This window comes from Mustela nivalis, assembly GCF_964662115.1.
Source record: "Mustela nivalis genome assembly, chromosome: 9".
Lineage (NCBI taxonomy): Eukaryota > Metazoa > Chordata > Mammalia > Carnivora > Mustelidae > Mustela > Mustela nivalis.
In genome coordinates this window covers 45,855,823-45,874,076 of record NC_139028.1, presented here as the reverse complement: position 1 = coordinate 45,874,076, position 18,254 = coordinate 45,855,823, and positions in this window count along the sequence as shown.

Below are 18,254 nucleotides of genomic sequence, written 5' to 3'. Positions count from 1 at the left end.
TGACCTTGTTTTAACTGAATCACGTCTTTAAAGACCCTGCCTCCAAACACAGTCACGTTCTGAGGTACTAGAGGTGGGGACTTCGACATAAAAATTCTGGGGGTGTACACGATTCATCCTCTAACACCTGGCTTCTAAATGTTATAGAATCTCTAAAGAAATGGTCTAATTGCCTCTCTTCCTTGGATGTCTACCAGTCATCTGGACCTAACTTATCTAAAACCAAGCCCGTACTCCTCTACCCTGCCTCCCGATTTCTGCTCGGCCGCTCGTCTCTCTCTTCTCTAAATGGTACCACTCACCCACGCCCCCACGCCCCCACACCCCCCGTCACTGTCCTCTTGGTGCAACTGACTACACCTGAAATTGTGCTTTTATTTTCTTAGGTGGTTTCTGCCTGAATTCCCTGAACCAGAGTGCTTACAGGCACTTACCACATGCTTGCTTGAATGAATTGTCAAAATAGTTACATAGCCAGCCTGCGCACAGAGAGGGAGATTTCCGTGGGCTAGGGAAGTAATGGTAGGGTCCAGGCAGGGGTGCGCTGGGAGAAGTTGGCTTAACGCAGCCCAGGAGAGACAGCTGTCTGATTTTCAGTTGTTAAATGAAGCCATTATTGAAAATTAAGTTAAAGAAAGGTACAGCTCAACTATATGAAAATAAAGGTGATAAATACATGACTCATCATTTCCTAATTATTTCACTTTCTTTTACTCTTATCTATGTTCTTAAGATTGCCTAATTTTATTGTGCCTGATGATAGGAATAACGTATAACTGTGTGTGTTACTGCTTATCTCTTCCAACTCTTCATTCGGTGATATCGCGCTAATAGACTGAAATTGACCATAGTGGGAATATTTACTCAATGGAAATCAGTATATGCCACAAATCAGTTTGCCTGCTTGTTTGTGTATGTGTGTTCCTGAGGAGCTGGTTGTGAAATATTTAGCAGCACACTACAGCTTCCTTGTGATAGGTGTCTTTGAAAAGTAGTAAAGATATACAGGGATTCAAACATAAAGATCCTAAAGGAGCAATAGTAATTCATATTTGGAGTGTGGGGTGTGTGTGTGTGTGTGTGTGTGTGTGTGTGTGTGTTGGTAGGAATTGAGAGAAGATGAGGAATGGAACCACCCTGACAGGACCCACAATATGAGACTCAGGGGGTTGGATTTGGATTCTATAAGCAATGAAACACCACTAAGAAATTTTGGGTAGGCATGTGAAGTGATAAAGCAAAGAGCGAATGCCTAGTCAACAGCCAGAGAAGGGAATGAAAGGGAGAACTTTTAGTACAGAAAACACTATTCATAGCTCTTTCCCTGCTACTGAGTCTGTAAAGAATCTACACAGTCACTTGGAACATGAGAGCTGGAGGTTTCACCAGGGGGGAGAATTATTCTTTCAGCTAAAATTTCTCGTCTTTGCAAACAGAATGAAATCAAACTATGGCTGCATTTAGGCTATAGATGGAGACCTCTTTCTTCGTGAATAAAGAAAACTCATGGAAAACTAGAGCCAAAAGGTAGAGCGATCCGTTTGATAAAAAGTTCAACGTGATTAACTGTAACCATGAGAGAAAAGCCACCATGACTTCTACTGCCAATAAATCTGCTAATATACCCCCTGCACTGACCTGAAGAGGTGAGCAATTGTAGTTGTCAGTGTGTTTTCTGGGGGTGGGAAGGTGTATGTGTTTCTTTCTACAGTGGAAGCTCATTAGCAGCAGCTGAAAGTAATTAGAAGGCTAATTAAAACAGGGTAATGAGGTAAGTAAGCACAAATGGTATGGTACTCACTGTTATCCGTTCAATGGTGCCCTTTGTTCTCTCATCAGTGACCAGGGAAGAGCATGTACTCTACTACATACAAAAGGGTTCTACCATTTTTATTATAAAAACATCACAATTCTGCACCCAGAAAGAAAATGTTGAAAGAAGAAAGTAAACTTGCTACCTCTCCCTTTCCATAAAGTGAATAAATTTGTCCGCAAGGACAACAAGAAGCCCCAGTTCAGGTGTATCTTTCTCTCCTTATTTCCGCAAGTCTACACACTTATATACGCTTACATGACCAAACAGCGAGCAGGGTACAGGAGGGAGCTAATCAGGCTGCGCACCTAAACGAACAACTTCGCTAGCAACCAATGCTGTTTACTTCCTCTTTGGGCGTTCTGCTTAGTCTCACGAGGCAATCCTAACCTGGCAACTAGCCAGGCACCATCTTTTAATGGCGGAGGCTGCCCTGGCCAGGGGCCTGCTTCCGACATCTCCCCCTTTTTCCTTTTATGGCAGGGATCGTGCCTGTCTTAGGTTGTCAGTGGTGGGGAATATCCTTACCCATCATCAGACGGCAGATATCAATGATCTGTGTCCTGTCTTAGGTTGGTATATTTCCCCCACCAATCTTACCCGTCGTTGACTACTGATCCAGCATACTTAGCCACACTTGGAGGGATGTTCCAGCCTCGATGGCTAACAAGGCCAGCACCATGGCTTGCTGTTGCCTATGTTACTGTCGCCTCCAAATTTGCAGTTTCCTTACTAGTAGAATCAAGCCCACTATGAAGATTGTCATCAGACCAATTATGCTAACTCATTGTTTTGTAAAGGTTAACACGTCTTGCAATGTTTTGATTATCTCTGGGAGGGTTGCAAACTCAACTCTGGTGTTATTTATCCTTGTTATGCCTAGTAGCAGGTGCTGAGTATAGTTTTGGAATTCTGTGGACCAATTCCGCTGCAAGTATTGGGAGAGCTGTCGGGAGACATTCTGTAAGTCACTCATATTAGTATAGGCTATGGGAGTTACACAAATTGCCGGGAAGGGTACTATACATCCCAGTCCCAATAGGGCCCCCAATATGTCCACTTGTTCTTGAACCAAATCCACTCTCTGGTTGACTATCAGGATTCCTGCTTGCAGATGTGCATTGGTCTGAGTCTGTGTTTAAAGGGCAGCTGCCGTTCCTTCTGCAAGGGTGTTCACAGCTTCCGCAGTGGGTATAGTTGCAGCAAGCGAGACTGCTGCTGCCGTGGCAGCTGCTCTAGATATAGCCAATGCTGTCACAATGGCAGCTGTGATACCAAAATCTCTCTTCTTTCTGGATAGCACCACCAGTAACTCGTCCTCTGCAATGGAAACTGGGATAGGAACAAGGGTAGGGATACGCATAATCACAGCCAGCTTGAAGGCCGTGACATTCCAGCACTGGGAAAGATAGCAATTCTTAGTGCAATTCAATGTATCATTCAGCTCACTAGCATTTGTTACGAGGAAAAGGAATGGTGGCAAGACGCATGTGGGAGTGGGCTGATAAATAATATTATTGGGACAAGACACATTAACTGTTGTCTGAAAGGTACTAGAGTCATTTTGTTTATAAGAACAGTTGAGGAATTTGCCACCATTTAACATGGACACTGCTGAGATATCAGTACATGCTCCTAGCAAGTTACAGACCTGACATGCATCAAAGGGAGAGGAGGGATTGCCTTGCTTAGGATTTTGAAAGGAATAATTTTACCCTGTAAAGGTATTATTTTTATAAGTAGGGAAGCGTGGAGTGAATGTAAAGCTATGCATTTCATTGATGTAAACTGAGCGCAAGGTACTCTGACATCCAGACCACTCCGGTGGCCATACCCTGTTATTGGTGCACCTGGGCAACTTAAAAGGTTGATATGGCCCCGAGGCATTAATAGGTTTCACAGGGGCCAAACCCTGGATCACAGGTGGTCCCACTGAAGTTTGTTTAGCAAGCCTTCATCTAGGAACCATGGAGCCGCCTTTTCCACTGTATTCAAAAAGGCCCGAGCAGTTTTGGCTTTTAGTGGAGTTCCATTGGCTTTCAGCAGGTCTTTTAAAGACCCTTCCAACCGCACTTTAGATACTTCAGATCCCATTATGAACACACAGACAACAGACGCGGACGTTAAAGACACTAACTAGCACATTAACTTTTTACATGCATATACTTCAGTCGACCTTTACTCCCTGCTTTACCGCGGAATTCCCACTTTTGAACGTGGCCTTTACTCCCCACTTTACCGCGGAATTCCCACTTTTGAACGTGGCTAATGTCTCCGCTTTCCTGCAGATTACCTTGCAAGATTCCTTTATTTAGTTCCCGAGTTTCGGCACCATTTGTCGCCCTCGACCCGCAAGGATGACAAGAAGCCCCAGTTCAGATGCATCTTCTCTGTTTTTATTTCCGCAAGTCTACACACTTATATACGCTTACAAGACCAATCAGCGAGCAGGGTACAGGAGGGAGCGAATCAGGCTGCGCATCTAAACGAACAACTTCGCTAGCAACCAATGCTGTTTACTTCCTCTTTGGGAGTTCCGCTTAGTCTCACGAGGCAATCCTAACCTGGCAACTAGCCAGGCGCCATCTTTTAATGGTGGAAGCCGCCCTGGCCAGGGGCCTGCCTCTGACAGACAATGGGATTTGAATCCTAATGGCTAATCTTCCCTTTTTGATATGAAGATGGGCATATATGGGAAGATAACAAACAAGTTAAATGGGAACGGGAGAACACAAAGATGTTGAAAATGACATGAGTGTATTTGTGAGAGGAAAAAGAAAACATAAGGCTTGAATAAACAACATGACTGCCTTTGTCCAGAAGGACGTGTTCAATCTCAGAATAATGAAAACACAAAGAAACTTTTCTTCATTATTTTTCATTTAAGCTCATTTGGCAATATTGATATTGCCTGGTAAAAAGTGATTATGTTGCAAATATTGCTTTTCTGAAAATGATGACAGTAACAGAGAAAATTACGCCATCATTTCGAATTTCAACACAAGTGTTCACTATACACTTTTATAAAAACCCGCCCCACAATTTGATGGTGATGATGACCAGGATGTCCCTATTGAAATTTCCATGGAAATGTCTAGAATATGACCTAAATAAAAAAACCCACCTGTTGTAAGACTCCTTCAAAATCGGTGAACACTTTGCAAATAGGGAACTCTAGGTGTTGGAAACACTAACAATCTCAAGAGAGTTTAGCAGAATTTGCCCAATAATTAATCCAACCACAGGGTGTTTTGGGTCCTGAACATTTTAAGAACTTCACATATTGTCTTGGCAAGCAGAGAAATTCCTGAAGAAAGATTAGTTTGATCTACCTAATCTAGTTCAGATGATCTGACAGGTTAGTAAGATCATCACATGCTCTCCACTCTCGTCACACTCCCGATCTTTTGTTCAGCCCCAGTTGTCTTCCTCGTGGCTGTCACATCTCAGACTGGTCATGACAAAAACTCTTTGGTTGCTTCCCCTTCCTTGACAATGGTCAGTTGGTAGGCATGCAAGTCTCTCTCTCACTTGGCGCTTCTCTCAGATTACCTTCTGATGTCTGCCCTCCTGTCTTTGGCCCAGGTAAGCTAAACTACAGCAAGCTGCAGATTTGGAAGAACTTTGTTCTTTCATGCTTTCGCATACCTAATACTCTGTTCAAAATGGCTTCTTCCTTGCTTTTTCCCATACAAACTCCTACTCACACTATAAGAGTCTGCTCAGGTAACATCTCTTTAAGCTTTTCCTTATTTTACCCTCTCTCTGGTCTGATATCTTAAACACCTAATTATCTCCTTGTTTTTTCTGCTTTTACACCAAGACAATGGGAGACTTGAGATTTTTGAACATTCAGCAAATATTTATTGAGTGCCTACTATCAGCCAGGAATTCCTCTGAGTGCTGAGGATACAATCATGAACAAAGTAGATCCCTGTCCTCGTGGAATCTCCATTTTAGCTGGGAAAGGCTGATTAAAACAAAAAAACTACACAGTGTTTCCTAACATTAGGGAAAAAGATCTGGGAATTTCAGATTCTGAAGAGACAAGATAAAACCTTCAAAATTTACACCCTGAATGAATCCGAGGACACCTTTTCTAATGACCTTATTTTCATTTCATTGCAAGGAAACCTAAGGCAGAAATGTGCATGGACTTGTTCAAGGAAAGTCACATAGTTTATTGGAAGCAGAGGTGAATCCTCAACCGCACTCCTGACCCTTGGTTGAGTGTTGTCTTAATTCTTCTAAACTATGACAACTCTCAGGCAACTCATTTATGGTACAGCCTTGACTGTGATCAGGACTTTTTTTTTCAGTTTTATTGAGATAGAATTGACATATAACATTGTGTCTGTTTAAGATATACAACATGCTGATTTGGTACCTGTGTGTTGGCAAAATGATGACTGCGGTGGCATTAGCTAACACCTTTATCATGTCACATTATTAACATTTCTTTTTGGGGGTGACAGCATTGCATATTGACTTAGGAACTTTCAAGTATATGATACAGGATTATAAACTATAAGGACTGTGCTCTACATTAGAACCCCTGAACTTATTCATCATAGATCTGGAAGTTCATTTTTTTACCAAAATCTCCCTACTCCCTCCTCCTTTCCCCAAACTTTGGTGACCACCATTCTAATCTCTATGAGTTCAGCTTTCTTAGATTCCACATATAATTCATTCACATATAATTCATTCCACATATAATTCCACATATAATTCAGTATTTGTCTTTATTTGACTATCTGACTTGTTTAGTTAGCATAGAACCATAAGTTCTATCTATGTTTTTGCAAATGGCAGGATTACTTTCTTTCATGTGGCTGAATAATATTGCATAGTATATAGATAGATAGATATAGATATATGTATATATAGATAGATAGATATAGATATGTGCGTGTGTGTGTGTGTGTATATATATGTATATATACATATATACACTGCATCCTCTTTATCCATTTGTCCATTGGTGGGCATGTAGGTTGTTTCCGTATCTTGGCTATTGTAAGTAATGCTGCCCATAACATGGAGGTAGAGATAAAATCAACTCAAAGTGGATTAAAGACTTGAACATGAGACCTGATACAATAAAACTAGCAGAAGAAAACATAGGGAATAATCTTTTTGATGCTGGTCTTGGCAATGGGTTTTTTGCATGGGACACCAAAAGCAAAGGCAATGAAAACAAAAATAAACAAGTGAGATGAAATCTTTTTAATACTGACGGTATAAGGTTATTTGCATGAGTTCAAGTATGGAGTCCAAAGCCCCGCTGACTTGCCAAGCTATGGCTTAGGCAGAATGATTGGCTTCCTGTTAGGGCCACTGCTCTAGAAGGTCACCTTCTTTCTGGAGGAGAAACAAATCTAGAAGGTAGTGCTCTGAAATGGTAGCTGCATCTGCTGTATATCTCATCAGCCCCATCATCTGAGATTCTTCTAACGGCAGTGCTGGTTGCCTTAAACACTGAGTGTTCACAGAGAAGTCTGGGCTATATCCTGCAGGGATATCTTCTTCCTCATAATCAAGACAGGTGGTTGTGTGAGATTTCTGGTAGAAAAGCAACCTGAATGGAGACTTACACTTGGAGTTCTTTTTCTGAGTCACTGATTTACACCATCTCTGTGAGGATTTGGATGTGCACTTTAGTAATAAAGGTAGAGAAGAAGACAAGGTCCTGGGACACCTGGCTTGGCTCAGTCGGTGGAGTGTGAGACTCTTGATCTTGGGATTGTGAGTTTGAAACCTCCATTGGGTTGTAGACATTACTTAAAAAAAATAAAATAAAATCGTAGAAGAAGAAGAAGAGAAGGTCTCACCATCAAGCATTTTCTTGTGTGATTCTTCTGCTCGGAATGCCCTCCTTCCTCTACTCATTGAGGCAAATGTATCTATCCTTCCAGGGCTGCCTTCTCTACAGTGTGCTCAGACTACTCTGGTCTTTGCTGAACATTCCTCCCTCTGAATTACTGTTTCTTTATAGCCCTTGGAACATAGCTTTTGTTTTTCATTAAAATAAGTTTTCTTAACCTCAGCGCTGTTCACTATTTGGGCCACATACTTCTTTGTTGCCCTGTGCACTGTAGGATGGCCAGCAGCATCCTTGGCATCCTCGGCCTCTCTCCACCAGATGCCAGAGCACTGCTTCCAAGTCATGACAATGAAAAATTTTTCTAGGCATTGGTGATGTCCCTTGGGAGACAAAATCACCCTGGATTGAGAGGCATTGACTTAAACTCTCATACGCCAGGGCACCTCACTGGCTCCATCAATAGAGCATGAGACCCTGGATGTCAAGGCTGTGAGTTCAAGTCCCACATTGTGTAGAGATTCCTTAAAAAACAAACAAACAAACAAAAAAACCCTTTAAAAATAAATTAAATAAGCATACTTTTATTCATAGCAACAACAGCAATAGTGCATTGAGAGTTTATGCACTAGGTAGTTTGTCAAGCACTTTATGAGATGGTCACTCTTGATCTTCAGATAGGGAGTATCAGATAAAGAATAGTGGTCCCATTTTACATATGGGAACATCGAGGCTAACTTGCCCAAGGTCACAGAGCTAAAAAGGGGTGGAGCGGGGATGCAAAAGCCATCCTTCTGACTTTAGGGTGGTTACTTGTAACCGCCATTCTGCACAGCCTGGTCTCCCCTCCTGCCAGCACCCCCAGCCACATGTCTTGTTCCTGGCAAGGGCAGGTCTTCCAGAAGCAGCAGGTTTTCCAACACTCCCAGAGCCACCTTATTGTACCATCTCAGCTTCTAACACCAGTCCACCATGCCCCCTCCTCTGAGGTGTGGGTCTCAGATCCGTGGGGCCCCACCGCTAGGCTCTGAAATAACAGGATCAGCTGAGCAGTGTCCCCCTGCTCAGAGATCTGATTTACAGTTTGGCAGGAGCTCTTCCTCAAGCTTCTAAATTTTAAGAATCGCAACCTCTTCCCTTTGTTTTCCCAGCCAAGGTCGTAGCTTCTTCCTGCTTTGGCTGCCTCTGAGATACCTTATTGTTCTCTTTCTGACTCTTCAGGTACCTAGTTAGCAATTCTTGTTACCTAGGGAAGCCTGGGTGGCTCATTTGGTTAAGTGTCTGTCTGCGGCTCAGGTCATGATCTCAGAGTCCTGGGATCGAGTCCCACATCGGGCTCTCTGCTCAGCAGGGTGCCTGCTTCCTCCTCTCTCTCTGCCTGCCTCTCTGCCTACTTGTGATCTCTCTCTGTCAAATAAATAAATAAAATCTTTAAAAAAAAAAAAAAAGAAATCAATGGGGGAACGTCTAGGATGATAAATCCCACCAGTCCATTTTGATTAACAAATGCTTTCTCCCCCTAGTGATGTGAGCATTAATGAGTTTTAGTTATGGGAAAAGCACGCTTCACACTCATATCCCCAGCATGGCAGTTTTCATATCTTTTCTAAGTATTGTGCTGTGCCCCCCAAAGTTCTGAGGGCTTCAATCACATAGTTTGTGTAATAATCCCCAACTTGATTCAAAAGGCTAAACTTATGCCCCAAATGTCCTAAATTTTCTTGAGCCATTTTATAGTAGTTGTTCTAAAGGATTTCCAGAAGCTCCTTGTAGGACTAAGAATCCTGCACAGGAGAACTTGCGGCTGACACCGAGAGCTTCCTGAGGAATGACCCCAGCCCCTCTGACTTGAGTCTCAGGATCCCCACAGCCCTGGTAGAAATCATCTTCCCATCAGGGGCCCTTTGCAGCAACAACAAATACTCAGACACCCACAGAGTCCCTGTGTCTCTGAAAAAGGTCAACTTCTCAGTGGATTAGGCAAGGTACCACCGCCCACCCACCACCACGTCTTCTCAATATTCCCACAGTATTTCTTCTTTTCCTTTAGAGTGTCACATTCACTAGGTTTCAGTGTATACAACTTGACAATTCTCTGAGGTTCTATGCTAAGGACAAAAGTCTGTGGAAATCTGTGCTTGAAATTTCTGCAGGGATTCTAAGATTTATTAAATAAAAGAATAAAAATCATGGTCTAGAGGGAAGGGCCCGGGGTTCCTTTACTAATACTATCACCAGTTAGTTCTGGAAAATTCTGGAAACTTCAGTAAGCTACCTAATCTGCCTCAATTACCTGTTGTAAAGAGGAAGAAATAATATCTTAAAAGTCCTACGCCCCTTCATTGGAGAAATGGCTGACTCTAGACCTGCAGCAGGAAATAAGAGGAGCTTGTAACACTTTGTGGTATGAGAAAACAAGAATGTACTCAAGACAAACAAACCAAACAATTGCATTGTTGAGATACATGAAAGGGACAGAGGAGCCAACTGAAAGAATTCTCAATGAGTTTGGGCAATAAAATAAAATAGTATTGGATTATAAGCTCAAAGTATAACACACATATCCATGAGTCTATAATGATATAAATAAACAATTGAGTAAATAAAGAAGGAAGAAGAGACTAATATCCCTTGTGTAAGAATTCCAAGTAATGTAGACAGATACTCCACCCTCAGGATGGAGGACGTAACTTCCTCCTTCTTAAGGGTGGGGAGCACGGAGTACCACCAGGAAAAAAAGAGGAGTAGCTTTGTAGAGGAAAACCTGATAAACTCCACCTCAGACAATGTCAAGGTCAGATAAACAGTGATAAATCATGTTGATATTATGTGATAGAAATGACAATTTACCCCATCATCTTCCTCCCAAGAATGAATAACCCTTGTCTAATCATGACGGAAATACCAGACAAATTCCCAAAGAAGAGCATCCTGAAAAGTACTTGAGTAGCAGTACTCCCCAGAACTGTCAAGTCCTCAAAAACAAACGAAGTCTAAGAAACTCACAGCCAGGAGGAGCCTAAAGAGGCATGACAAATAAATGTACTGTGGTGTCCTGGGTGGGATCCTAGAACAGAAAAGACATTAGGTACAACTAAGGAAATATGCATAAACTATGTACTTCAGTTAGCAATACAGTATCAGTATTATTTAATTAATTGTGACAAATGTGCCATAACATATAACATATAAGATGTTAGGGGAAATTGGATAAGGGAGTATATAGGAATTCTTGCTACTATTGTCTCAATTTTTCCATAAATCTAAAACTGTGCTTTAAAAAACCCAAACCTATTTAAATAGATGAAAGATTCAAACACCAACGCACAAATCCTACCATCCTGAAATTCAGTGAAAGTGTGAAAATAAGGAAATGGATGTGCCTTTTAAAAAATTTTTATATTAGGTTAAAGAGGTCAAAGCCGTACGGCTTTAATTAACAATTCTTGTTAATTGTGCACCCAATATGTTTTCTTCCTTCTTTACCAACAAACACGTGGTTTTCTTTGGGATATCAAGGTGCCCAATTAGAAAGACTCATTTCTCCAGGCTCCCCTGCCTCTAGGAGTGGCCATGTGACCAAGCGCTGGCTGACTAGACACAGGGGAATGCCAGGCTCTTGGAAAGCATATTACAAAGTTCAGGCATCTTTTACCTTTTATCCTTAACCCTTTGTCCTCTCCACGTCTTCCTGCCTGGAACATAGACACAGACCTAGAGGTGAAGTAGCCATCATTCAAAGATGAGGAAACAAGCCACACGCTACAGATGGTGGAACCAGAAGGTAGAAAGGGCCAGTTCTCATGGTCGTGAAGCCGCCTGATTAATGCTTTCCCCAGCTCCAAGTTCTTTTTCATGAGAAAACAAATCTTTTTTCCTTTTTAAAAAAATGTATTATTATTATTAATATTTTTTATGGCGAGGGGATAAGGCTAGTTGGTTAAGTTGTATTCCTGTTACCAGCAAGACAATGTATCATCCAAAATGAGAATATCGTTCTGAGCACATCAGAGGAATGGGTCAATTCAGTTCAGCCCAAAAAAACCCAGTCAGCCAAACGGACAAAACGAATGTGTCGTGTGTGCACTGCATTGAGCAGCTACACACACTTTTTTATTTCAGTCTTTGGCCATGTTTTATGGGTACCCAGGGATTGTATTTGACCTTCTGGGATTAATGAGAAGATGAGACGGTCCAGCCCAGACTGCCATGTGATCATCACCAGCTTCTGTTTCTTCCATTCTTTGATTCTAACAGCCGTGCAATGGGGTGTTTGTTTTGTTTTGTTTTGTTTTGATCTTTTTCTGAAATGAGACTTGCTTTTTGCCCTGGCTTCCAAGAAATTTAGAAAAAATTTTATGCTTCCTACATTAATGATGCTATTTCCTGAGAATTGGTAATAGTTATTTTCCCCTAGATTATTAGTTTTTTTCCTCTTCTTGTTTCATTATTCTTTTTGAAAGTCCATGAGCTACTTTTAAAATCCTTTGAAGAGGACACTTGGGTGGCTCAGTGGGTTAATCCTCTGCCTTCGGCTCAGGTCATGATCCCAGGGTCCTGGGATTGGGATTGAGCCCCACATTGGGCTCTCTGCTCAGCGGGAAGCCTATTCCCCCTCTCTCTCTGCCTGCCTCACTGCCTACTTATGATCTCTCTCTCTCTGTCAAATAAATTTTAAAAAATATTTTTTAAAAAAATAAATAAAATCCTTTGAAGAAATAGGTGGAGTATAACCACATTTTTTCATACAGAATTTGGTTATATTACATCATAATTTGAGGTGGTTGCAGTCCTTTTTGAAGGGCTTTTCAGAATAATAGGAACCATCCTTATTACTTGGTGAAACTTCCTTTTTTTAAAAATTTATTTATTTTCAGCATAACAGTATTCATTATTTTTTCACCACACTCAGTGCTCCATGCAATCCATGCCCTCTATAATACCCACCACCTCATACCCCAACCTCCCACCCCCCCCTGCCACTTCAAACCCCTCAGATTGTTTTTCAGAGTCCATAGTCTCTCATGATTCACCTCCCCTTCCAATTTCCCCCAACTCCCTTCTCCTAACTCCCCATGTCTTCCATGCTATTTGTTATGCTCCACAAATAAGTGAAACCATATGATAATTGACTCTCTCTGCTTGATTTATTTCACTCAGCATAATCTCTTCCAGTCCCGTCCATGTTGCTACAAAAGTTGGGTATTCATCCTTTCTGATGGAGCATAATACTCCATAGTGTATATGGACCATATTTTCCTTACCCATTCGTCCGTTGAAGGGCATCTTGGTTCTCTCCATAGTTTGGCAACCGTGACCATTGCTGCTATAAACATTGGGGTACAGATGGCCCTTCTTTTCACAACATCTGTATCTTTGGGGTAAATACCCAGTAGTGCAATTGCAGGGTCATAGGGAAGTTCTATTTTTAATTTCTTGAGGAATCTCCACACTGTTCTCCAAAGATGCTGCACCAACTTGCATTCCCACCAATAGTGTAAGAGGGTTGCCCTTTCTCCACATCCCCTCCAACACATGTTGTTTCCTATCTTGTTAATTTTGGGCATTCTAACTGGTGTAAGGTGATATCTCAATGTGGTTTTAATTTGAATCTCCCTGAGGGCTAGTGATGATGAACATTTTTTCATGTGTCTGATAGCCATTTGTATGTCTTCATTGGAGAAGTCTCTGTTCATACCTTCTGCCCATTTTTTGATATGACTGCCTGTTTTGTGTGTGTTGAGTTTGAGGAGTTCATTATAGATCCTGGATATCAACCTTTTGTCTGTACTGTCATTTGCAAAAATCTTCTCCCATTCCGTGGGTTGCCTCTTTGTTTTTATTTTGTTTGTTTGTTTTGTTTTTTTACTGTTTCCTTTGCTGTGCAGAAGCTTTTGATTTTGATGAAGTCCCAAAAGTTTATTTTCACTTTTGTTTCCTTTGCCTTTGGAGATATATCTTGAAAGAAGTTGCTGTGGCTGATATCGAAGAGATTACTGCCTATGTTCTCCTCTAGGATTCTGATGGATTCCTATCTCACGTTAAGGTCTTTTATCCATTTTGAGTTTATCTTTGTGTACGGTGTAAGAGAATGGTCGAGTTTCATTCTTCTACATATAGCTGTCCAGTTTTCCCATCACCATTTATTGAAGAGACTGTCTTTTTTCAATCTATACTTTTAATGCCATTCCAATCAAAATTCCACCAATATTCTTCAAAGAGCTGGAGCAAATAATCCAAAAATTTGTATGGAATCAGAACAGACCCCGAATAGCTAAGGAAATGTTGAAAAAAAATAAATAAATAAAACTGAGGACATCACTCTACCTGATTTCAAGCTTTATTACAAAGCTGTGATCACCAAGAGAGCATGGTACTGGCCTAAAAACAGACACGTATATACCAGTGGAACAGAGTAGAAAGCCCATATATGGACCCTCAACTCTATGGTCAATTAATCTTCGACAAAACAGGAAAAAATATACAGTAAAACTTCCTTTTTATGCCATCTGTTCTTTCACGTTCATCATTCAGGAGACAGCATCGCAAACTTCTCCAGAAGTGATGAACTGAGATGGTGGCCTGGCTCCCTGTAGAGTTGAGCTCCAAGATTTTTATCTGATTTTTCTAGAGAACAAGTCTATACTATTGTCAATAAATGGCATTTACTTTCCCAACTCAGAAACGAATCAAACACATTGCTGTTTTTCATGATGGAACTGTCAAATACTACTTCAAGGATCTCTCAGCCTTCTTCCATTTATTTTTTTTACTTCCTGTTTTATATTTGAAAATAAGACTATGAAAATTCGAGCTTTGAAAATCTCTAAGGGCCTTGTCATAACCATTAAAAAAAAAAAAAGCTTTAAGCTTTAAATCTCATAGTTAGAAAGGCAGAGAAATAGGAGGATGCATTTGCCCAAGATACTAGAAAGTACTTACTGGCTTCTAATACAGAGTCATCTTTGTGTTCCTTCTCATAAAAAGTTAATAGTTTGCTTTCTAGAGAAGCATAATGATTATAAGATTTAGTGTTTTCTTCATCGCCAGCCATTGTGCTAAGAACTTTGCAAACACTTATTTTATTTAATCCTTATAACAAGTCCTTAAAGTGTGAGAGAGTAAAATAAGGCAGGAAAATGTGTAAGTTCAAATAGCAATGTTCCTTTACGAAAGGAATCAGCTTTAAATAAAGGAAAACCAGGGGTGCCTGGGTGGCTCAGTTGGATAAGCATCTCCCTTCAGCCTGGGTCACCATCCTCACCTCCTAGGATTGAATCCCATGCCCGACTACCTGCTCAGCAAGGAGCCTGCTTCTCTCTCTCCCCCTGCTTGTGCTCTTTCTCTCTCAAATAAATAAAATCTTTAAATGAACGGATATATAAATAAAGGAAAACTATAAGAGGAAAATGATTCCTGAAAGTACTTAGTTCCGTCCTTGGACGTGTGTGGACAATGCTGCTCTGTGGACAAGTGTGTGGACAAGCTGCTGAGTCAAGGCTGGGGATCCAGAACCCATTTGCGGATCGCCAGTAGGACTGGACTGGCTACACCATTCCTTCTATCAGTGAGACATTTGGCCCTCATGCTCTCTTCCTGGTCAATGCAGAGCCTGAAATTGTTTTATTTAAAAAAACAAAAAAACAAAAAACTGCCCTTATCTATGTTTGACTAGATGTCAAGAATTGTAGAACACTTCTTAATTGTTGTAGGAAGTCACTACTAAATTCTATATATTATCAATCCCTTTAGATATAACTGAACTTAGAGTGAATTTATTGGACTTTCTTTTCTCTGTCTCTGTCTCTATTTCTCCCTTCCTTTTCCTTCCTAATGCTGAACTCAGTGCTCTTTAAAAACATAAGGAACTCAAAAAAAAAAAACAAAGGAACTCAAAATAATTCCAGTATTTTAGCTAACAACCGTTTGGTTATTTCTGCTCTGGAAATCTGTAAAAATCTAAGGCAGCACAAAGTTTTCTTTATTCTCAGAGTTAAAATTACCCAGTCGAGGAAACCAAGACCTGGAAAACATTTTTGAGAAAGTCCCATAGTAGGTGAGATTTACAATTCAAACCCAGGTCAGCCTGACTTGAAAACCTATGTTTTGCCAAAAAAACAAAGCCTATATTTTACAGAATTTATCATCTTGTAAAATGGGATAATAACAATAGATAACAATGCTGAGAGCTAATACTTATTACACATTAGATCTGTTTTAATGATCTAAATATATTAATTTATTGAATTCTCACATCATCCCCATGAAATAAGTGCTATTATTATCCCCATTATACAGATAAAGTGTTAATGCACAAAGCCGAGATTCAATACCTTGCCCAAGTGATTAAGTTCTAGAACCTAGGTGAGGTTCGGTGGGCTGAGGTCCAGAGCCGATGACCAAGAAAGAATTCTTGAGACCTCTTTGGTGCAAAATGGTGGTTTATTAAAGCACTGGGACAGGACCCATGGGTAGGAACAGCTGCTGCCCCGGGTTGAGAGGGATGGCAGGTTATATACCTTGCCGTTGAGGGGGTGGTGAAGGGATGGGAGGTTTCAACAGAGTTTTCATATGCTAAAGAGGGCCTACAAGGTGCCAGGATATCAGAGGCCTACCGGAGGCCTTGCCCTTGCAGGCCTTGCCCTTGTGGCTTGATCAATATTGGCTTTAGACCAGCCATCAACATTAAGATAGTTGGGAGACTTTTTGGTGGGATGTCACAATCCTGCTATCAATCGTCTTTGTTAGTGAGATTTAGGACATTTGCAAGCCAAGGGAGACTCCTGTCTAGCAGGATTGTGAGCTCTGCAAGTTAACTATTTGCTTATTGTTCATGGTAGTCAGGGCTGCCTGAGGGATGCTACACATAGGACTGAGGGGAAGTGGATGGGGGGGGGGGCGTACAAGGCGCCAGCTTTTGCTTTGTCCTCAGCCAGCCTCAGGCGGTGTGGGAAACGGCAGTTCTTTCTGCCCATGGGTCCTGTCCCTGTGCTTTTTTAATACTTTTTTGCACCAAAGAGAATTGTTGGGCATCAGCTCCAGACCCCAACAACCCTACTCCAAAAACTACATCAATTTTGTCCTGTGTTTCTCTTTATATTTTACATTTATATAAAATCTCTTTACATATTTATTATATTTATATAAATCTTTTTATATTTATATCCATGTATTCATTCATGGTGCGTTTGAGTTTTCTTCACCCAGAGAAAACATCAGCTACTTGATGCCATGAGGAAGCTGACTTAAGAGATCTATTTACTATCCTTTGATATTAATGATATTGCTAGCTATACAGTAGAAATGGTGTATTTTAATAGTTTATGTAGCATTTAATTAAGAGATAAAATGTAATGGAATGTGGTTTATGAGCCTCATTACACTTGCTTTAGTGAGTCTAGTTGGTCTTTTGATATGTTTTTTCATCCCCCAATACATGTCTTTTTAATGAACCCCAGCCCCAGAAGATGTTTGCCAAACCATTTTCTTCCCAAATCTAAATATCTAATGAAACAACATTTCACTAAATGAGTATACTGTTGAATAAAATTCCAGCTTCAGAAGTGACTGGGATTTCATGTGGTAGAAATGTGAGGCAGGCTTTACGATAAAGTAAAATTTGTGTCTGGACTGGGTCTCAAATTTACATCTAAATCCCAGTTTCAATGCATATCAGTTTGATCTTGGGGAATTCATTTAGACTCTGAGTCACAGTTATTTTTCATATAAAATGACTATAACAGTACTCATCTTACACAGATGGTGTTTCTTAGGATGATGTCAAAATTAAGAACTTTTTTTTTAGATTTCATTTATTTATTTGACAGAGAGAGACGGAATACAAGCAGAGGTAGTGGGAGAGGGAGAAGTAGGCTTCCCGCTGAGGAGGGAACCTGACCTGAGCTGAAGGCAGACAATCACGTGCCCCCAAATTAAAAACTTTGCTTTATAAACAATACTGTCAAGAAAGCAAGAAACAACCCACAGAATGGGAAAAAATATTTGCAAGTCATACGTCTAATAAGGGACAGGTACCCAACATATATAAAGAACCTTTTCAACTCAAGAAATGAAAACATGCGTCCACAAAAACTTGTACATGTGAGTCCACAGCAGTATTATTGACAAGAGCCAGAAAGTGAGAACAAGAAAATGTCATTCAACTGATGAAAAGATACACAAAATGTGGCACATCTAGATAACAGAATATTATTCAACCATAAGAAGTAATGAAGGGGGTGCCTGTGTGGCTCAGTGGGTTAAAGCCTCTACCTTCGGCTCAGGTCATGATCCCAGGGTCCTAGGATCCAGCCCCGCATTGGGCTCTCTGCTCAGTGAGGAGCCTGCTTCCCCCCACTCCTGCCTGCTTCTCTGCCTACTTGTGATCTCTGTCTAATAAATAAATAAAATCTTTAAAAAAAAAAATAGGAATGAAGTACTGATCCATTCGATGACATGAATGAAACTCAGAAACGTAATGTTAAGTGAAAGAAGCCAGACACAAAAGACTACCTATTGTAAGATTTCATTTATATGAAATGCCAGGAAAAGGCAAATTCATAAAGAAAAAAAGTTGATTACTGGTAGCCCAGCTTGGTGGGGGAGGGGAATATGAAA